Genomic DNA, 23,489 nt, shown 5'->3' with positions numbered 1-23,489 from the left:
GCTACACCATACAGAACAGCAGACCCGGTGCGTGATGCGTGGCAGAGGAGACTCCGCACATGACTCTCGTTGCATTTTGTAACTTTTACAAATCATTTTGTAATTTGTGTAAGTTTTTGACACATTTGTTACTTTGGCTTAAATAAAGTCTATATAGCATATATAATATTTCTGATTATAAGGCTTTCTCCCCACCCAATGAGACTAATAAAGTAATGATTAAAAAATATGCATAATCAACGGCCATGCCCGGCCCGATGATAGTAGCAGAAAATCTAAACTCTATAGGCCACTTCACACTGGTCAGACAGACTCCAACAGACGCATCTGTTGGAGTCTGTCTGACCAGTGTGAAACCCCTGTTGGCAGTTGTTGGATCAAAGTCAATGAGACTTTAGAATGTGGTTGTCTGTTGGTGTCTGTTGGTATCTGTTGGTGTCTGTTGGAGTTGGTAGTTGTCTGACCAGTGTGAACTGGCCTTTAGTTGCAATAGGCTATATAGTTTGTATGAGCCATAGGCTCAGATGTACTTTATGGATGGGCGAGTGAGTTTTTAAAAGAAGACATAGGTAGAGTGGTCTGCAGAATAAAAAGTTTGTGAACAACATTAGAATTATATAACTCTTTTTTTGGTACCATAGTAATGAATGGGGCTAGGCTAAATGCTAACACATTCACAACGCGTTGTACAGTGCACGCATTGAAAAAGATAGGTATGTATTAATTCGTCTAGGTTGTCTAGGTTGAGGTAATAACATAGTTTAATATGGCAAAAGGGTATACTATTCCTTTAAAAATGTATAATCAACATATCAACAGTCTCATTTTATTTACAGTATGTACATTAAATGTATGCCATACAAATCATGGCATACACTATATGATATATCAATTACTGATGATGCTGATGCTGAACATTATTTTCTATATTGATTATATTTCATTCTGTACTTTTGAAAATGGGGGGCTAAGTATTGACAAAAAGAACTTACGGAAAAACCGTATTGAATTTTGTATCTACAGATTCATGCAGGTGTTTGGCCAATTTCTTGTTCAAGTCTAGGAATAGATCCCAATTTATCGACCAATACCATCCTCCATTCTTACATAAGGCTTGAAGAATTTTGTGAAATACTCTTTTGTCCATGCCCTAAGTAAAAACACACACAAAATCATTGTCATTTAAAGAGCTAGAAAGTGGCAAATCATTTTTTACAACATTTGAATCCGACTTACAGGTGACACGACTGCCTCTGTGTCAGCAACGCAAAACTTGACAGATTTGCTCACTCCTGCTGACAGACACTCCTTTAGATCATTATACATGGAGTCAAAATAGTTGTCCAGTTCTTTTTGAGCCTTCGTGAGGTTTTTCTCATACTCCTTGTGGACTTTTTCTTTCATCTCAACCCAAAACACATTCATGCAACAATGAATTACAGAATAATAACATGAGAGTAGTTGTAGTGGGCCGGCATTCGTCAAACTTTTATGACCCCCTCCCCCACCCGGTGACAGTTGCTGTCTGACAGCTCGTGTTTGACAGGGGGCGGGACCATCAATCAAAATCTGTACAAGTTGTCAACTTTAGACAGCGAGTGTTTTATCGTTTTATGGCCGGTCATTTAGTGGTTTGTTTTTCCTGTGTATGTGTTTTATGTCAAGCCTATGCTGTCATGTTTAATGACAGGTTGTGTTTTCGACATTTGCTGTCTCTATCTATCACCCCTCCCTTTTCGACCCGTGCGCGTCTCAATACTGCCTGTCACACTGCGATGTGTGTTGTTGAATCTAAAGTTTTGCTACATCAAAAGTTTATTTAAAGGCAATCACTAATCATATATATATATATATATATATATATATATATATATATATATATATATATATATATATATATATATATATATATATATATATATATATATATATGTATTAGATGTAACTGGTTAAACTTAAAGCCGATATTTTCTATCGAACTAGTCTATTTTCTGTTCAGACACAAAGTTTCTGATGCTACTATTATGTCAGTGTGTGTTTGTGTGGGGGTCGTGTGATGTAATCTTTGAAAGTTTATGACCGAACCTTTATTGGGGAGCGACAAGAGAGCTCCGGGATCAGTTTGGATGGAGCAGAGCTGTTATACTCAAGTCTATTGGTATGTATGTGTTTTGCTGTGTTCGTTCCAGTATTTTGTCTGATTTATTTAAAAACTAAAAATTCGATCTCTGGTATTGCAGCGAAATTGTCTAAACTGGTATTAACTATTCCTGGTAAATCGCGGAGAAGAGTGGCCTGAACAAAAAAGTCAGACCGAGACTAGAACCTCCCGCAGCGTAACAAGGAAATCTTGGAACAAAAGAGACGCCGAGTGGCTCGTGTTGTCCGGTGTGTTTTTATTTAATCCTGTTACAATAGATTTAAACAAACTGGTTTGGTTTAATATTTTCTAATAACATGTGTTATCTGTTTTAAAGGTTTGGATATCAGCGGCAAAGCGAACGTTGTGTGTACTATTGCAAAATATATAGCGGATCTCCATGGTACGTTTATATTGTATAAGAAAAAAGTTTTAATTGTTTTATTTAGATATTTGTCCTAATAACTTGTTTTTATCTGTTTACAGGTTAGGATACAGACCACAACGCTTTGGACGTATCTTTAAAAAAGAGAAAAATCAGAGACTTTTTGGATTTGTCTGGGACATTTTAAACATTTTGTGGCAAATTGGATTTAAAACGTTTCGGATACTGGATACCTGTGTTTGATTTGTCCACAGAGCTTGTTTAAGACGTCTTCACCTCATTTTAGGGTTTATTTTTAATTAAAGGCTTCTTAAAACATGTGTGAAAATGTGTATATTATACAATGAGTGTTATATTGTCTGCTCTGACAAAAATAAATTATTATTTTAGATTTTAGGTCAATTGACTGCGTGTGTTTTATGTCAAGCGTATGCTGTTATGTTTAATGACGGCTCGTGTGTGACAGCTCGTGTTTTGGCATTCGATGTCAGCTCTCACCCTTCCTCCCTCCTTCTCACAAGCCATGCATTCTTTCACAGGGGTGCGTGTTGTAAAGCGAGATTTTCTAAAACTCAACGTGGGTAAAATAATTCCCCATTACGGGGGTCAAAAAAGTAAATGTTTATTTTAGATTTAGACAAATCATGAACAATGCTATGATTAAAACTTTTGTTTGTAACATCACAAGTTATTTAATTAAATATTCCGTATACGGGTATAGTTTAAGCAATTACCTGAGCCATTACTACAATCTTTAGACGATAGTCTAAACTAAATAAATTTTTAAACGGCTCAGGAATTCCGTGAATCTTTTCATAACCTACTCTATAGTTTCACGCGTATTAAAGATCCGGCGGTGCCTGACAAAGCGCCGGGTGAGTGTTCATATATGCCGTTTTAAAATAACCTTAATAAATGTAATTCTGTCCACTATGGAAAAATAGTGGGGTTTATTTTAGATTTAGGCGATTCTTTAACCAAGGCTCTGATTAAGACATATGTATACGTGCACCGATGGTGACAGAGAACTTATGTATGACGTTAATAAACTTTTTAAAATGTTTTTAAGACGTCTTCAACTCATTTTAGGGGTTTATTTTTAATTAAACGCTTCTTAAAACATGTGTGAATATGTGTATATTATACAAAGAGTCTTATATTGTCTGCTCTGACAAAAATAAAGTATTATTTTAGATTTAGGTCAATTGACTGCGTGTATGACAAATATAGTATGATATATACGTTTGTTTTGTCAATAGACTTCTTTAAAGTCACGCAAGAATAAAATATTTTAGTTGTAACTGGTTAAACTTAAATCTGTTATTATCTATTTAACTATAAGCTATATTTTTCTGTTTCTGATGCTGGTCTTATAACAGTGTGTGTGAGATGATGATGGCTGTTCACAGCAGGTGGCAGGTTGTAAACTAGGGTCTTTTTAAAACTGTAGTGGTAAAAATGTAATAGCACACTGACAAAAATAAAGCATGTGGTTGTAACAAATTATTTAAGGAAATATTCAGTATGTGTATAGCGATGAACGGTGTCAAAATCACCGGGGTCCCATCAATACTATAGTCTTTAGACTAAAGGGTATTTATTTTAATATAAATAAAATCTTAATCTTTTCGTGCACAATATTCTGATCACGCCATTAGATTGTGTTCCAGCGTTTACAATAGACAACATACGCGGATGCGTGTTCATATACACCGTTAAGAAACTTTTTTTAAACGATTAAAGACATTTTCAAATCATCTTCTGGGGTTTGTTTTAAATTAATGACATCTTAAAACCAACTGGGAATATGTGTTTATTACACAATAAAATTTAATTCTGGCCGCTCTGACAAAATAAGGGTTAATTTTAGATTTAGGGAATTCTTTAATCAAGTCTCTGATTAAAACACATGAATGCGCGAACCACCGTTGCCAGAGAATGTACGCTGATGCGCTCTTATGGCGTTAAGAACCTTTTTATGTTTAAGACATTTTGACCCCATTTCCTGGTTTTGTGTCCGCTGTGGATCCCAACCTCTATGTGTTTATTATACAACAAATGCAATTCTGTCAGCATTTCTAGTTTTAGAACGCCTCTGATTTAAACATGCGGGTTTTAAAATGAAACGGACATGTGACTTTTATGACAAAACCTATTCGATCTTAATTTTTTTGTTTTAACATCCAAACGTTTTTATACACAATCCATAATTAAACATCTAGGTGTGTATGAGTAAGTTTATATCTAATGTCACATGAGCAGCACCAAATCGCGCTTGTGTCTGTGTGTGTGCATCCAGTCTGTTTATGTGTGGGCGTGTTTATGAGCCCGTGTCTTTGCAAGGTGTGTGCATGTGTGTGTGTGCGCGTGTGTGTGTGTGTGTGTGTGTGTGTGTGTGTGTGTGTGTGTGTGTGTGTGTGTGTGTGTGTGTGTGTGTGTGTGTGTGTGTTTGCATGGGGGTCTATGATGTCTCTGTTTGTTACTAAAGTTTTGATATTAAGTCTGTGTCCTCATTGACAATAAGTAAGGGTTTTTTAGATTTAGGCTTCATTACACAGATACTGATTAAATCATGTTATCCATTATTTGCGATTTAAAGAAACTTAAAAGGTTTAAGACATTTTATCTCACATTGTGGTGTTGTTTTTTAATTAATGTAACCTTAAAACCATCTGTTATCCATTTAGGGAACAATAAAATGTTTGCAAATATTATTTATCAAAGTTGACGATGTTATAAGCCAGGATGTCACTAACGTGACAACAAACATTTCTTTAAAGACAAAACATTTAACAAAATTGCCATGGCTTACAGAGACACACTAGACTTTTTTTTTTTTTGTGTGTGTGTGTGTGTGTGTGTGTGTGTGTGGTTTTGTTAAACATGATTGTGTGCTACCATTAAACTATCTATATCAACAACACCAGATAGGATGTACCTCTACATAACAGTGAAATCATGTACATATATTAATTAGGTAAACCTTAACACTTATTTAAAAAATAAAAATATACTATTCGAACATCCTAACCTGATATTAGGTTAGATTAGGTTTTAACGTCAATCAGCGTCTTTAGCTTTACGACTTACAGCACAAAACCCCCCAATGACAGGAGCAATGACAGGATTTTTATGAAGTGGAGCAGACCCTTGGTTTGCCTGAGGGGTTAGGTTCAACTTAGGTCAACATCTATCAGTGCATAATAAGCAAACATGAAATTATATTTTACCTATGGTTTGTTACTGATGTTGCTAGGTTCGCGTATTTTTTCTGAAACAAACTTTTCTTTTCAAACTTAGTTAGGATACACACTTTTGTCGCCTCAAACACCTGATCAAAGTTTTTTCTTCGCTAGCGTCAACTAATGTCTGAGATTTTGTAAATTCATCAGATGGTCTTACGTGTGTATTTCTTAAACAAACATGTTGCTTTTCAATCTTAGGCAGAGTTCATACGTTTGTTTTTTCATAAGTTGTTCATAGTTTTTCTTCGCTAGTGTCAACTTATGTCTGAGATTTTTTGTAAATTCATCAGATGTTTCTTACTTGTGTATTTTCTTAAACAAACTTTTCTTTTCAATCTTAGACAGTCTTCATACGTTTGTCTTTCGATAAGTTGTTCATAGTTTTTATGTGGTAGTGTCAACTTATGTCTGAGATTTTGTAAATTCATCAGATGTTTCTTACGTGTATATTTTCTTAAACAAACATTTTTTGTTTTTCAAACTTAGTTAGGATACACACTTTTGTCGCCTCAAACACTTGATCAAAGTTTTTTCTTCGCTAGTGTCAACTAATGTCTGAGATTTTGTAAATTCACCAGATGTTTCTTACTTGTGTACTTTCTTAAACAAACTTTTCTTTTCAATCTTAGACAGTCTTCATACGTTTGTCTTTCGATAAGTTGTTCATAGTTTTTATTTGTTAGTGGCAACTAATGACTGAGATTTTGTAAATTCATCAGATGATACTTACACATGTATTTCTTAAACAAACATTTGCTTTTCAAACTTAGCTAGGCTACACACTTTTGTCTATTCATACACTCGTTCAAAAAAATTTCTTCGCTAGTGTCAACTAATGACAGAGATTTTGTAAGCTCATCAGATTTCTTAGTTGTATATGCACAGACAATATTATACTTATAACAGTCGTCTTGTTTTCTTTTGTACGTGACAACATATATCTGTGATTGTTTTATGAACACAGATGGTTTCATTTCTGTAGTTTATGTAACACCTTGTCAAACTCTTAAAGGTAGTACTAACTGTTTAAAACAACAATGCAAAGTGTTTTAGATTTACTTGATAAATCTTTTACATCAAAACAAACTAGGATAGCAATATGTTTGAATCTGTAACAGGTGATACCACCAATAGCGTGCACTGTTAGACATTTCTGTAATTTTTACAGTTATTTACTGTATATCACCCAGTATAATACTGTAAACGATTTATACAGTACATAACTGTAATTCGCGTTGCATTTTGGGAATTTTCTGTGACATCATACATCATATACAGTAATTTACTGTATTTTTGAAAATTGCTGTATGCTACTGTATATTTTCTAACAGTCTTTTGGCGGTATTTTCCTTATTCACACAAATCCTTATTTTATTTTTCTCAAAATCATCATTTTTGACAATTGTATACACACGCACGTTGACTTATTTTAGCTAAGGAACCATGTAGCAGCACAGGTGTTCGGAGGACCGATTTCAGGTGTGCACATAAACTAAAGAGTTTTCAAACAAGACTTTCCCTGGGACAGCGGCGCTTTTCAGTTGAAGATACACGAGAGGAGAGACTGAAAAAAGACCAGCAAGGTAAAATAATCTATATAACTTTAAGTTATTTATTATCAGACCCGCGGTTGTTGTTTACCCGAACGGGACATTTTAAAACCGTTAACCGGACGCGTTGCTTAACGTTTAACGGTAATATTAGTTTACCCAAGTCAGTATAAACCTTATTAATAAATCATACTATGTGTATGCAAGCCTACGAGCACGCGTGGTGCGTTAAATTACACGCTAGTGTTTTCCTTTTATAAAACTATTATGAAGAAATGCTTAACGTAGCCTAATGTATACATAAATGATATGAAAAGATCAGATTTAGTTTATAATGTTACCTGAGGGAATAATTTATTAATATAAAAGCATATTTAAAAAAGTACTCTAAATTACATGAAGCTGGGAGGAAAACTCTTAATGTGTAAGTAACCACGTTGTGTTTATTATATTCTCATCCGCTTGGCTTTACCTGTTACATGAATTATGCGTTATTAATAAGGTGTATAACTAAATTTTATCTTTCAATTTCGTCAATTTCGTGAAACTACGTTAAGCATTCAATTTCGTTAAGCATACGTTAAGCATACGCCCACTGTCATAACACACAGACCTGTGGCCATGTTCAGTGATTCGAGTAGTGTACATCTACTCTGGTTATCATTTCAAAACAGTATTTACTGAAAAATATGAGTGTTTAGCATCATGTATTAAATGTGTTAAATATGTCCTTTTTTCCCTGCATTTATTCTGCTGTCTAAAATTCTTTGGGAGGATAAATTAAGGAGGATGAGTAGTTGTAGCGGGACGGCATTCGTCAAACTTTTATGACCCCCTCCCCCACCCGGTGACAGTTGCTATCTGACAGGTCGTTTTTATGACCCTTTGACAGGGGGGCGGGACCATCAATCAAAATCTGGACAAGCTGTCAACTTTAGACAGAAAGTATTTAATGGTTTTATTGCCGGTCATTTAGAGTGATTGTTTTTCCTGAGTGTGTTTTATGTCAAGCGTATGGTGTCATGTTTAATGACGGCTCGTGTTTCGACATTTTGCTGTTTATTGACATTTGATGTCAGATCTCAACCATCCTCCCTCCTTTGCTCGCCCCGTGCGCTTCTCAATACTGACTTTCACACCGCGGGTGTGTTGTTGAATCTAAAGTTTTGCAACAGCATAAGTTTATTTAAAGGCAATCACTAATCATATATATATATATATATTAGATGTACCTGGCTATGCTTAAAGCCGATGTTTTCTATCGAGCTATAGTTTCTGATCAGACACAAAGTCTGAACTAAATAAAATTTTAAACGGTTCACGAAGTCCGGGAATCTTTTCATGACATGGTCTACAGTTTAACGCGTATTAAAGATCCAGCGGTGTCTGACAAAGCGACGGGTGAATGTTCATATCTGTCATTTAAAACAAAGTTAATAAATGTAATTCTGTCCACTATGGCAAAATAGGAATTTATTTTAGATTTAGGGGAATCTTTAACCATGTCTCTGATTAAAACTTTTGATTGTAACATCACAAGTTATTTAATTAAATATTCCGTATACGGGTATAGTTAAGCAATGATCTGAGCCATAACCTTCGGAGCCGGCAATACTATAATCTTTAGACGAAAGTCTAAACTAAATACAATTTTAAACGGTTCATGAGGTCCGTGAATCTTTTCATGACCTGCTCTATAGTTTCACGCATATTAAAGATCCGTAGGTGCATGACAAAGCGCCGGGTGAACGGTCATATCTGCCATTTTAAAATAAAGTTAATAAATGTAATTCTGTCCACTATGGCAAAATAGGAGTTTATTTAAGATTTAGGGGAATCTTCAACCAAGTCTCTGATTAAGACATGTGTATACGTGCACCGATGGTGACAGAAAACTTATATCTGACGTTAATAAACTTTTAAATGTTTTTAAGACGTATTCAACCCATTTTGGGGTTTTATTTTTAATTAAAGGCTTCTTAAAACATGTGTGAATATATGTATATTATACAAAGAGTCTTATATTGTCTGCTCTGACAAAAATAAAGTATTTTTTAGATTTAGGGGAATTGACTGCGTGTGTCTTATAAATACAAATTGATAATACGTTTGTTTTGTAAAGAGACTTCTTTAAAGTCACGCAAGAATAAAATATTTTAGTTGTAACTGGTTAAACTTAAAGCTGTTATTATCTATTTAACTATAAGCTGTATTTTTCTGATAAGACACAAAGTTTTTGATGATGAACTTATGACCGTGTGTGATAGATATTTCACAGCAGGGTCGGTTTGTAATCTAGGTAGAGTCTTTTAAAACTCTAATGGTAAAATGTAATATGGACACTCTGTCAAAAATAAAGCATTTGTTTGTAACAAATTATTTAATGAAATATTCAGCAGTGGTATAGCGATGAACAGTGCCAAAACCACCGGGGACACCAATAACACATTCTTTAGACTAAAGGTTATTTATTTTAAACTAAATAAAAGTTTAATCTTTTCAGACATAGTATTCTGATCACACCATTAGATCGCGCTCCGGCGTTTACAATAGAGAACATAAGCGGATGAGTGTTCATATCCACCGTTAAGAAACTTTTAAACGATTAAAAACACTTTCATATCATTTTCTGAGTTTGTTTTAAATTAATGACATCTTAAAATCAACTGTGAATATGTGTTTATTACACAATAAATTGTAATTCTGTCCGCTCCGGTATAATAGGGGTTTTATTTTAGATTTGGGACTTTCTTTAACCAAGTCTCTGATTAAAACATGTGAAAGCGTGTACCAACGTTGCCAGAAAACGTACGCTGATGCGCTCATATATCTGGCGTTAAGAGCCTTTTAAACGTTTTAAGACATTTCACACTCTATTCTGAGTTTAATTCATTAATGTCATCTAATATCCAAGTGTGTACATGTCTATTTACGATAAATGTAACACGGTAAACATTGTCAAAATAAAAGGGTTCTTGAACATATTATTCCAGTGGGTGTTTCTTGTTTTGCGAGTGTTCGACATATTTATTGATGTGGAAAAAGTTTGTTGTTTGGACGAACAGTTTCAGTCTCTCTCTCTCTTTCTCTCTCTCTCTCTCTCTATCACCAGTCCGCTATCAACCAGCAGACAACCCCCCAGATGTCTGGACAGAGGGAGTGTTGGTAAAATAAAAGAAACTCAGCCCCCATTGACAAAAAGTAATAGGTTTATTTAGATTTCAGGCTTCATTACTCAGATACAGATTAAAGCATGTTATTTCTTATTCGTAATTTAAAGAAACTTAGAAGTTTTAAGACATTTCATCACACATCCTATGATGACATAAACCCTTGTGTTAGCCCTTAGAGGCCACGAAACGGGTGCAAATATTATTTATCAACGTTTGATGTTGTTATAAACCAGGTTGTCACATACGTGACAACAATCATTGCTTTAAAGACAAAACATTTAACAAATTTGACATTTTGTTAAACATGGTTGTGTGCGTCCACAAACACAACATCAGTTAGGACATGGTTCTACATAATATTAAAATCACGGGCTTACGTTAAATAGGTAAACCTTAATTTTTACTAAATAAAATAAAAATAAACTATTTTAACATATTATCTGATATTAGGTTAGGTTTAAGATGAATTAGTGTCTATAGCTTTACGAATTACATCGTAAAACCCCCCAGAGGATATGGTATGTGTGTGTGTGTGCGCGTGTATGTGTGCAATGGATGTTATCACGTGGTGCGGACCGAACGACCAACGCTGCGGGGGTTGTGAAGCGAAGAATGAGTACATATGAGAAGTTTTTCCTTCTGAACACAGAACCTTTACCAAAAACGTAACCCCGGATTAACACATCACAGAACAATTTGAACAACCGTGTCGGATTCGTACACACCAGAGGTCTGTTTTATGTTTTGCAGAAACTGTGGAAACTTTTGATGCTGCCAAGGTGTCCGAATTCGCAAACAAACTATCAAACGCAACGCGGCGGAAACAGTGGACACGAGCCTTTTGTTGCTGAGAAGGCGATTGAACTCAGAAACAAACAAGCAAGCAAAGTTGTCTACGAAACTACAGATTCTTGAAAAAGATGTCACAAAGATCATTCGAACGACTACGCAATGGCCAGATGGGGTATGTGTACGGGACCGACCTTTTTAAAGATATGCTTAAAAAGAACTACAAGCGCGAGATGTCCAATCTACTATGTACTGTGATATACAAAGAGGCCAATGTGTGCATGCCTCCAAACTATTGCGAATCTAAAGCCGGTCGTGTAACCAGACTCAAGGAAAAACAGATGGTGTGAAAATTATAGATGGAACTCTTTTAATAACATGGTACAGACAGTTGTACAGGCCCAAGAGGAACCCCGTGTGATTATTAGAAAGGCCCTAGAGATATTTTATGAATGTGACGAGGCCGAGTTCTACATCATCAATATCATACTTATGTCGGCCTTTGTAATTGACGTATGCACTGATATCCTTGTAAAGAAACGAGAAATTAATGTGTGTGAAATCATAGAAAATGCCGTAGATTTCATGTTTGAAAAGGGTCTTGGATCATGCATGCACTATCTATGGTATCTAGATAATATCATAACGGTTAATGATGACTAAAAAACCAAACCTGTGAGCCAATGGTATATTTTACGCAAGTTTTACAGTTGTTTTTTAGTTTTCCAAAAATTTCATTCTGTTTTATTTTTACTCAACATTATGATGGCAAGCCATGTCCGTCAACAAATGTATACATTAACAAAAACTACGTTCTAGTAGTTTCAATGTATGGTAACTGGTGGTTTTTCATCATTGATTTTGTATACTGCTTATGTTTTTGTATGTTTTGCTGTACCGGTTTCATAAAAACAAAATATACAAGGATTTTTTTTGGTCTTAATGTCTGTGTTGTTACCATTAGAACATTTAGACATCTTGTTCAGACAACGTGTGCCATTGCTCATTCTTCATATGTTTTTGCAAATCCACACAGAGAAATGTGAAAGATTAATAGAAATTACATGTGGCTACATCACATGTTTTTTCAGAGGCGTAAAAATAAAAGTCAACAGTGTTAGTATGGGAATCTAAAACAGCACATGCACGATATGATCCTAATTTTGTTACCTGACGTCTGTCACATAGTCAAAGATCATCTACTTCATGTCTCTACGAATCCTGACAGAGTTTTAGTTTCATATACACAACACATCAAATGTAAACCACGGTAAACTAAATACATTTGACAGCCAAGATCTCTAATTTTCATCATCAAACATCACTCACTTTTAAGGTACCGAAAGGTTTTTGTTTAATTTAGTTTAACTCAACACTGAAATTTTAGTTTAAGCACACAGAAATGCACAGATTTTACGTTTTCAGTATTCATGTGTACATCACATGGTGATTTCAGTCTCTACTAGATCGATGATCTAACAATATTAGCTACAAATGTTAGCTCTGATTTCACAAAACATCCATTTACATTCAAAACCTATGGATTCAACGCCTTAAAGTCATCATTTTATTTCGTTCACATCAACAGCACCAATATTTTTGAATGTGCAAACTGATTTAATTCGTTTTAAACATGTTTGTGCGGTTTCGGTCTAGATTTATAGAAAACTTCAGAACATGACACCGTTTTAACATTTACAAAATGAAACATTATACTTTTAAGTGTCACCCACGAGTATGTGTTACTGTGACAAATACTTTTGATTGTTTGGAAATTATATGAATGCAGAGAAACAACGCAAAAGTTTTGAACGTTAATATAATTATAGGCGTCCTGATTTTTAAAAACAGTAAGCTGTAATGTTTCTTACACACAGATCTAAACACATCACAAGTCTCAATGTTTAATAACATAAAAACCTGTATGCAAAGGTTTGTTGGCGTATTTTTAGACACAAGCTGTTTATTTTCATCTTTAAACAAATGTGTATGACAAATGTTGTCCTGCCTGAACTGACACTAAGGATCGATGCCGAAATGTTAAATCTAAGTATTTGCAAAACAACCTTCACCGTCATATAGATGTTTTCAATCTAATGGTACCTGTTTAAATGTGACCATACTATTTCAAACATTACCAAGTTGTAGATGGTTGTGACTCAAGTTACAAAGGTTTTAACAAACATTACTGTTTGTCGCGGTGTGTTTCATCGCATTGCTGTTGTATGCAACAGACTCTCAAGTTTTATGTTAAAAGGATTACTAAAAATAAAAACCTAAGCATTCTGTATTATGTTGGTGCTGATGATTTTACAAGTTTACAGTTTCAAACATTTTTGCTATATTCGCCGTGAAAGATTTAGTAAATAAATCTAAAACATACACAGGGTTGAGGCGGTCCCTTAATCTTCTAACACGATTTTCAAGAGATTACCAACATGTATGATGTACTAACTGTCAGGGGATCTGTGATATTATTTTCTGAAGTAATTAGCTATCTAATGGCTACTGCACAATAACTTATGCGATAAAGAGTATGTTACATAAACTATAGAAACGAAACAAGATAAATTACAAAGTCACTGGCATGCGGTTTACACTTAAATAAATCACGCAGATGTTTAAAGTGAAGTTGTTACGCCCAGAGAGGAATGTCCCTAACTCCAGGACTCCTATCTCCGCCTATCCATTACAGTCATTAAATCGGCGCCAGTATGATTCATTCAAACACAATTGCCTAACAAGTTTCAAGAAACTATGGACTCCTACTGCTACACCAACACATTCGCGCTACCCCCACCCCAGAGCAATATGTATATGAGAGAACCTACAGTTGGACCTGTGCACTCAATAAGTCCTCCACAGTATCTGATGGGGGACCATCAACCTACAACAACAACACACCCCTTTGTACGGCTCAAGTAATGTCTGATGATGTTCCAATGGACCTGTGTCCCCAAGAAGGATACGACAATGCCTGATGAATCAATACACATTGCGTGTATCGATTCCACAGACTGTTTGGTTTCAAGATCATGAAACAGGCTTCGTGATACATCTGTTACAAACTTGATGACAAAAAGCTAATGGTATTCTGTAGAATCTTTAGAGACTATTACTGTGTGTTTGTGTGTGTTTACAATATCAAATAATGATCAAATTGCTGTTTGTGAAATGAAACCGGTCGTGAAAAACGTTGTGATATTTCTACACTACAATGATAACAAATTATGTATTTCTATTACTTGATAAGAAATAAAACACATGTACCACTTTAAACATCTGCGTGATTTATTTAAGTGTAAACCGCATGCCAGTGACTTTGTAATTTATCTTGTTTCGTTTCTATAGTTTATGTAACATACTCTTTATCGCATAAGTTATTGTGCAGTAGCCATTAGATAGCTAATTACTTCAGAAAATAATATCACAGATCCCCTGACAGTTAGTACATCATACATGTTGGTAATCTCTTGAAAATCGTGTTAGAAGATTAAGGGACCGCCTCAACCCTGTGTATGTTTTAGATTTATTTACTAAATCTTTCACGGCGAATATAGCAAAAATGTTTGAAACTGTAAACTTGTAAAATCATCAGCACCAACATAATACAGAATGCTTAGGTTTTTATTTTTAGTAATCCTTTTAACATAAAACTTGAGAGTCTGTTGCATACAACAGCAATGCGATGAAACACACCGCGACAAACAGTAATGTTTGTTAAAACCTTTGTAACTTGAGTCACAACCATCTACAACTTGGTAATGTTTGAAATAGTATGGTCACATTTAAACAGGTACCATTAGATTGAAAACATCTATATGACGGTGAAGGTTGTTTTGCAAATACTTAGATTTAACATTTCGGCATCGATCCTTAGTGTCAGTTCAGGCAGGACAACATTTGTCATACACATTTGTTTAAAGATGAAAATAAACAGCTTGTGTCTAAAAATACGCCAACAAACCTTTGCATACAGGTTTTTATGTTATTAAACATTGAGACTTGTGATGTGTTTAGATCTGTGTGTAAGAAACATTACAGCTTACTGTTTTTAAAAATCAGGACGCCTATAATTATATTAACGTTCAAAACTTTTGCGTTGTTTCTCTGCATTCATATAATTTCCAAACAATCAAAAGTATTTGTCACAGTAACACATACTCGTGGGTGACACTTAAAAGTATAATGTTTCATTTTGTAAATGTTAAAACGGTGTCATGTTCTGAAGTTTTCTATAAATCTAGACCGAAACCGCACAAACATGTTTAAAACGAATTAAATCAGTTTGCACATTCAAAAATATTGGTGCTGTTGATGTGAACGAAATAAAATGATGACTTTAAGGCGTTGAATCCATAGGTTTTGAATGTAAATGGATGTTTTGTGAAATCAGAGCTAACATTTGTAGCTAATATTGTTAGATCATCGATCTAGTAGAGACTGAAATCACCATGTGATGTACACATGAATACTGAAAACGTAAAATCTGTGCATTTCTGTGTGCTTAAACTAAAATTTCAGTGTTGAGTTAAACTAAATTAAACAAAAACCTTTCGGTACCTTAAAAGTGAGTGATGTTTGATGATGAAAATTAGAGATCTTGGCTGTCAAATGTATTTAGTTTACCGTGGTTTACATTTGATGTGTTGTGTATATGAAACTAAAACTCTGTCAGGATTCGTAGAGACATGAAGTAGATGATCTTTGACTATGTGACAGACGTCAGGTAACAAAATTAGGATCATATCGTGCATGTGCTGTTTTAGATTCCCATACTAACACTGTTGACTTTTATTTTTACGCCTCTGAAAAAACATGTGATGTAGCCACATGTAATTTCTATTAATCTTTCACATTTCTCTGTGTGGATTTGCAAAAACATATGAAGAATGAGCAATGGCACACGTTGTCTGAACAAGATGTCTAAATGTTCTAATGGTAACAACACAGACATTAAGACCAAAAAAAATCCTTGTATATTTTGTTTTTATGAAACCGGTACAGCAAAACATACAAAAACATAAGCAGTATACAAAATCAATGATGAAAAACCACCAGTTACCATACATTGAAACTACTAGAACGTAGTTTTTGTTAATGTATACATTTGTTGACGGACATGGCTTGCCATCATAATGTTGAGTAAAAATAAAACAGAATGAAATTTTTGGAAAACTAAAAAACAACTGTAAAACTTGCGTAAAATATACCATTGGCTCACAGGTTTGGTTTTTTAGTCATCATTAACCGTTATGATATTATCTAGATACCATAGATAGTGCATGCATGATCCAAGACCCTTTTCAAACATGAAATCTACGGCATTTTCTATGATTTCACACACATTAATTTCTCGTTTCTTTACAAGGATATCAGTGCATACGTCAATTACAAAGGCCGACATAAGTATGATATTGATGATGTAGAACTCGGCCTCGTCACATTCATAAAATATCTCTAGGGCCTTTCTAATAATCACACGGGGTTCCTCTTGGGCCTGTACAACTGTCTGTACCATGTTATTAAAAGAGTTCCATCTATAATTTTCACACCATCTGTTTTTCCTTGAGTCTGGTTACACGACCGGCTTTAGATTCGCAATAGTTTGGAGGCATGCACACATTGGCCTCTTTGTATATCACAGTACATAGTAGATTGGACATCTCGCGCTTGTAGTTCTTTTTAAGCATATCTTTAAAAAGGTCGGTCCCGTACACATACCCCATCTGGCCATTGCGTAGTCGTTCGAATGATCTTTGTGACATCTTTTTCAAGAATCTGTAGTTTCGTAGACAACTTTGCTTGCTTGTTTGTTTCTGAGTTCAATCGCCTTCTCAGCAACAAAAGGCTCGTGTCCACTGTTTCCGCCGCGTTGCGTTTGATAGTTTGTTTGCGAATTCGGACACCTTGGCAGCATCAAAAGTTTCCACAGTTTCTGCAAAACATAAAACAGACCTCTGGTGTGTACGAATCCGACACGGTTGTTCAAATTGTTCTGTGATGTGTTAATCCGGGGTTACGTTTTTGGTAAAGGTTCTGTGTTCAGAAGGAAAAACTTCTCATATGTACTCATTCTTCGCTTCACAACCCCCGCAGCGTTGGTCGTTCGGTCCGCACCACGTGATAACATCCATTGCACACATACACGCGCACACACACACACATACCATATCCTCTGGGGGGTTTTACGATGTAATTCGTAAAGCTATAGACACTAATTCATCTTAAACCTAACCTAATATCAGATAATATGTTAAAATAGTTTATTTTTATTTTATTTAGTAAAAATTAAGGTTTACCTATTTAACGTAAGCCCGTGATTTTAATATTATGTAGAACCATGTCCTAACTGATGTTGTGTTTGTGGACGCACACAACCATGTTTAACAAAATGTCAAATTTGTTAAATGTTTTGTCTTTAAAGCAATGATTGTTGTCACGTATGTGACAACCTGGTTTATAACAACATCAAACGTTGATAAATAATATTTGCACCCGTTTCGTGGCCTCTAAGGGCTAACACAAGGGTTTATGTCATCATAGGATGTGTGATGAAATGTCTTAAAACTTCTAAGTTTCTTTAAATTACGAATAAGAAATAACATGCTTTAATCTGTATCTGAGTAATGAAGCCTGAAATCTAAATAAACCTATTACTTTTTGTCAATGGGGGCTGAGTTTCTTTTATTTTACCAACACTCCCTCTGTCCAGACATCTGGGGGGTTGTCTGCTGGTTGATAGCGGACTGGTGATAGAGAGAGAGAGAGAGAGAAAGAGAGAGAGAGACTGAAACTGTTCGTCCAAACAACAAACTTTTTCCACATCAATAAATATGTCGAACACTCGCAAAACAAGAAACACCCACTGGAATAATATGTTCAAGAACCCTTTTATTTTGACAATGTTTACCGTGTTACATTTATCGTAAATAGACATGTACACACTTGGATATTAGATGACATTAATGAATTAAACTCAGAATAGAGTGTGAAATGTCTTAAAACGTTTAAAAGGCTCTTAACGCCAGATATATGAGCGCATCAGCGTACGTTTTCTGGCAACGTTGGTACACGCTTTCACATGTTTTAATCAGAGACTTGGTTAAAGAAAGTCCCAAATCTAAAATAAAACCCCTATTATACCGGAGCGGACAGAATTACAATTTATTGTGTAATAAACACATATTCACAGTTGATTTTAAGATGTCATTAATTTAAAACAAACTCAGAAAATGATATGAAAGTGTTTTTAATCGTTTAAAAGTTTCTTAACGGTGGATATGAACACTCATCCGCTTATGTTCTCTATTGTAAACGCCGGAGCGCGATCTAATGGTGTGATCAGAATACTATGTCTGAAAAGATTAAACTTTTATTTAGTTTAAAATAAATAACCTTTAGTCTAAAGAATGTGTTATTGGTGTCCCCGGTGGTTTTGGCACTGTTCATCGCTATACCACTGCTGAATATTTCATTAAATAATTTGTTACAAACAAATGCTTTATTTTTGACAGAGTGTCCATATTACATTTTACCATTAGAGTTTTAAAAGACTCTACCTAGATTACAAACCGACCCTGCTGTGAAATATCTATCACACACGGTCATAAGTTCATCATCAAAAACTTTGTGTCTTATCAGAAAAATACAGCTTATAGTTAAATAGATAATAACAGCTTTAAGTTTAACCAGTTACAACTAAAATATTTTATTCTTGCGTGACTTTAAAGAAGTCTCTTTACAAAACAAACGTATTATCAATTTGTATTTATAAGACACACGCAGTACATTCCCCTAAATCTAAAAAATACTTTATTTTTGTCAGAGCAGACAATATAAGACTCTTTGTATAATATACATATATTCACACATGTTTTAAGAAGCCTTTAATTAAAAATAAAACCCCAAAATGGGTTGAATACGTCTTAAAAACATTTAAAAGTTTATTAACGTCAGATATAAGTTTTCTGTCACCATCGGTGCACGTATACACATGTCTTAATCAGAGACTTGGTTGAAGATTCCCCTAAATCTTAAATAAACTCCTATTTTGCCATAGTGGACAGAATTACATTTATTAACTTTATTTTAAAATGGCAGATATGACCGTTCACCCGGCGCTTTGTCATGCACCTACGGATCTTTAATATGCGTGAAACTATAGAGCAGGTCATGAAAAGATTCACGGACCTCATGAACCGTTTAAAATTGTATTTAGTTTAGACTTTCGTCTAAAGATTATAGTATTGCCGGCTCCGAAGGTTATGGCTCAGATCATTGCTTAACTATACCCGTATACGGAATATTTAATTAAATAACTTGTGATGTTACAATCAAAAGTTTTAATCAGAGACATGGTTAAAGATTCCCCTAAATCTAAAATAAATTCCTATTTTGCCATAGTGGACAGAATTACATTTATTAACTTTGTTTTAAATGACAGATATGAACATTCACCCGTCGCTTTGTCAGACACCGCTGGATCTTTAATACGCGTTAAACTGTAGACCATGTCATGAAAAGATTCCCGGACTTCGTGAACCGTTTAAAATTTTATTTAGTTCAGACTTTGTGTCTGATCAGAAACTATAGCTCGATAGAAAACATCGGCTTTAAGCATAGCCAGGTACATCTAATATATATATATATATATGATTAGTGATTGCCTTTAAATAAACTTATGCTGTTGCAAAACTTTAGATTCAACAACACACCCGCGGTGTGAAAGTCAGTATTGAGAAGCGCACGGGGCGAGCAAAGGAGGGAGGATGGTTGAGATCTGACATCAAATGTCAATAAACAGCAAAATGTCGAAACACGAGCCGTCATTAAACATGACACCATACGCTTGACATAAAACACACTCAGGAAAAACAATCACTCTAAATGACCGGCAATAAAACCATTAAATACTTTCTGTCTAAAGTTGACAGCTTGTCCAGATTTTGATTGATGGTCCCGCCCCCCTGTCAAAGGGTCATAAAAACGACCTGTCAGATAGCAACTGTCACCGGGTGGGGGAGGGGGTCATAAAAGTTTGACGAATGCCGTCCCGCTACAACTACTAGGATGTAACAAAATACACTGCAAGAACTGGAATGAGAGACAAGTGAGGATGAAGAGGACAACAGAATATCCATCCTTTCTTCACCACCTCACAGAGTTTGAGTGAAACAACTTGTATTAGGTGAGACACTTCTCAATAAGATACAGTATGTGCTGCATATATGGGTTAGTTAGGTCTCCCTAATTAACTAGCAGCTGTAACAAACAGTACTGTAAAAAACTGTGGTTCAAAATAATTATGACCATCTTTCTTTTGCTTACAGGACTCACAGGATTATTTTATAACAAGACTGATTATCTTATACCAGAAGTATGGTATTTTTTTGAAGCTACTTCAAAAGTCTTGTATCACACTGAAGGGGCTTATTTCCCAATAACTACCGGCTGCCTCTACATTATCCCGCTTATTACACGGCTACTTGCCACATAAGAAAAAAAACTGGACATGAATATGAATTTGAAACATTTTATTGGCATATTTGTTTTAAATTAACATTTCTATCCTTCCGCGAAACTTTGCACAGATGCATAAAATGATCGTAATACCTTATTAAGATCATCTGCTTCATACTTGTCTGTCTCCATTTTTTCTCTTTTAGCCAGTCTTTTAGAAGTTTTAATCCCCATTCTGTATTTTTGTGTGTGCTGGCTTCGTAGCTGTCGTGCTCTATTTTGTCAAGTTTAGTCTCAGTAAGCTGTCTGTGTCTTGTCGTGGTTGTCCAGGGTTTGTCACAAGATGGCGCCAAACAGACAGTAATCTTTATTGATCTTTATTGGCGCGGAGCGATTTTACTCGTACAAGTAGTCCGGCTATGCGTTATTAATTTGGAGCGGTTATTATTTGAAAAGAACGAACCTGCAAATGTCTCAACTGACCAATCAGAATCAAGCATTCCAGAGAGCCGTGTAATAAGAATGTTTATATGCAATATTTTAACAGAACATTAAGAAATAATGTTTTTCAACAGTTTGTAAATAATAGAATGTAATGTTTTTTATCATTACAAGCAAAAACATTCATAACGTTATTGGGAACTTTGGGAACTTTCAAGGAACGTTCTTAGAACCTTTCTCTGTGGTTGAGCATTGTGTGTGTCATAAAATGCCATGGGTTCGAACAAGGGAATGCACATGCTGATAAAAAAAATTATACTTTGCATTGCACTGTATGTTATTTGCCTTTTTCTGTAAATGTGAAGATAAATATAAAGACGGACAGTCATTGTTTCATTGTAAACCAGTTCTATTTTAAGAGAACTTAACTAGACTAAATAAAAGTGTCACAAAATTTTTTATTTTGCTATTATGATGCTGATTTTGTGGTGTTATGGGTTTTCTGGTTACAGTGGTAGTGGATCATGATCACCTCTCTAGCTTCAAAAGTAGGATGCAAAATGTATAACACCAAATCATTAAAGCATAACTCCATGTAACTTGACATAATTTAAAGTCGTATAAAGGCAGACATGATTCCGTGTGAAGTCCTATGCCAAAGACTCTCCAAATACTGCATCTACACATTCTTCCTGATGTGTATATTTTGTTTGTATATCCTGGTTGTTGCAGACCTGACAGTAAACTTGACTGTGAGCATCCATCAGGTATAGCTGTTTACTTGCATTACTCATTTAGAGAAATGAAGGGTCAAAATTGATTATATTTTCATCACCCCTTTTTGTATGTCTTTGGGACACTTGAAATATATAGCACATATAATGTGGAGCCATTTTATAATGCGGTCACAGACTACTCCCATTGTAACTGGAAAACCAAAGAAAATCATTGTTTAAATTATAAAATTATAATTTTTGGATTAACTAAACCTGTAATCAGTGTTATACGTATGTATGTTTATAATTTGTGTTATTTTAAATGTATTACTGCAAATGATTTGAAATGTGTATGGTTTAAATGTAATTTCACACTTCTTAAAGTATTTGTATTGTTTTAAATAAAGGCTTCAATATTTGAAATTGTCTCTTTGAATTAAATGTTAGCAATATCTGTAGGTTAAAATGTAAAAATTAATTTTATCTAAAAATTATAGCTAATTTAAATATAATAAAAATGAATGTATAAAAAAATAAAAAGAATAGTAGTATAGTATACAGTAATATACAGTAAACCTGGGTTTTTTACAGTAGCACACTGTATAACATATTTACAGTAGCATTTAAATACTGTAAAATGGAAATACAGTTTAGAACTGTAAATCTTATTTACAGTAGCCTACTGGCAACAGTGTTGCCAGTAGGTTACTGTAAAAATCCTTGAAAATGTCTAACAGTGTGTTGTACATAACAAAGTCTGAAAAATAATAAAGATTGATTAGGTTTTTTATTTAGTAAACCTTTTAACATAAAGTGTAGAGTCTTTTGTATGTAACAACAAAGATGCGATGAAACAACGCAAAACAAGAGAGGCTACGTTTGTTAAACCACATATAAATTAAGATGCATACATCTACAAATGGACCAATAGATTAAAAACATTGCCCCATTTGTAGATGTATGCATCTTAATTTATATGTCTTAAACATAAAAAGGTTCTTAACGCCATAAGAGCGCATCAGCGTACGTTCTCTGGCAACGGTGGTTCGCGCATTCATGTGTTTTAATCAGAGACTTGATTAAAGAATTCCCTAAATCTAAAATTAACCCTTATTTTGTCAGAGCGGCCAGAATTAAATTTTATTGTGTAATAAACACATATTCCCAGTTGGTTTTAAGATGTCATTAATTTAAAACAAACCCCAGAAGATGATTTGAAAATGTCTTTAATCGTTTAAAAAAAGTTTCTTAACGGTGTATATGAACACGCATCCGCGTATGTTGTCTATTGTAAACGCTGGAACACAATCTAATGGCGTGATCAGAATATTGTGCACGAAAAGATTAAGATTTTATTTATATTAAAATAAATACCCTTTAGTCTAAAGACTATAGTATTGTTGGGACCCCGGTGATTTTGACACCGTTCATCGCTATACACATACTGAATATTTCCTTAAATAATTTGTTACAACCACATGCTTTATTTTTGTCAGTGTGCTATTACATTTTTACCACTACAGTTTTAAAAAGACCCTAGTTTACAACCCGCCACCTGCTGTGAACAGCCATCATCATCCCACACACA

At 34.6% G+C, this 23,489-nt stretch overlaps 1 protein-coding gene and 2 long non-coding RNA genes across 3 annotated transcripts in view; 2 read left to right on the top strand and 1 right to left on the bottom strand.

Annotated features, from left to right (window-relative positions):
• LOC135776640 (nuclear GTPase SLIP-GC-like) overlaps window positions 1-23,489 on the bottom strand; it is a 166,387-nt gene that overhangs the window by 137,588 nt on the left and 5,310 nt on the right. The window lies entirely within an intron of this gene.
• LOC135771671 (uncharacterized) lies at window positions 2,026-2,843 on the top strand. Its single transcript, XR_010542981.2, has 4 exons — window positions 2,026-2,158; window positions 2,241-2,388; window positions 2,478-2,543; window positions 2,627-2,843. It is a non-coding gene; the product is annotated as an uncharacterized lncRNA (long non-coding RNA).
• Window positions 20,352-22,324, top strand: LOC135776627 (uncharacterized). The gene is made up of 2 exons (XR_010544132.1): window positions 20,352-20,472; window positions 20,615-22,324. It is a non-coding gene; the product is annotated as an uncharacterized lncRNA (long non-coding RNA).

Source organism: Paramisgurnus dabryanus, chromosome 19 (assembly GCF_030506205.2).
Source record: "Paramisgurnus dabryanus chromosome 19, PD_genome_1.1, whole genome shotgun sequence".
NCBI classification, from domain to species: domain Eukaryota; kingdom Metazoa; phylum Chordata; class Actinopteri; order Cypriniformes; family Cobitidae; genus Paramisgurnus; species Paramisgurnus dabryanus.
This window is presented reverse-complemented; position numbering and strand designations above follow the sequence as displayed.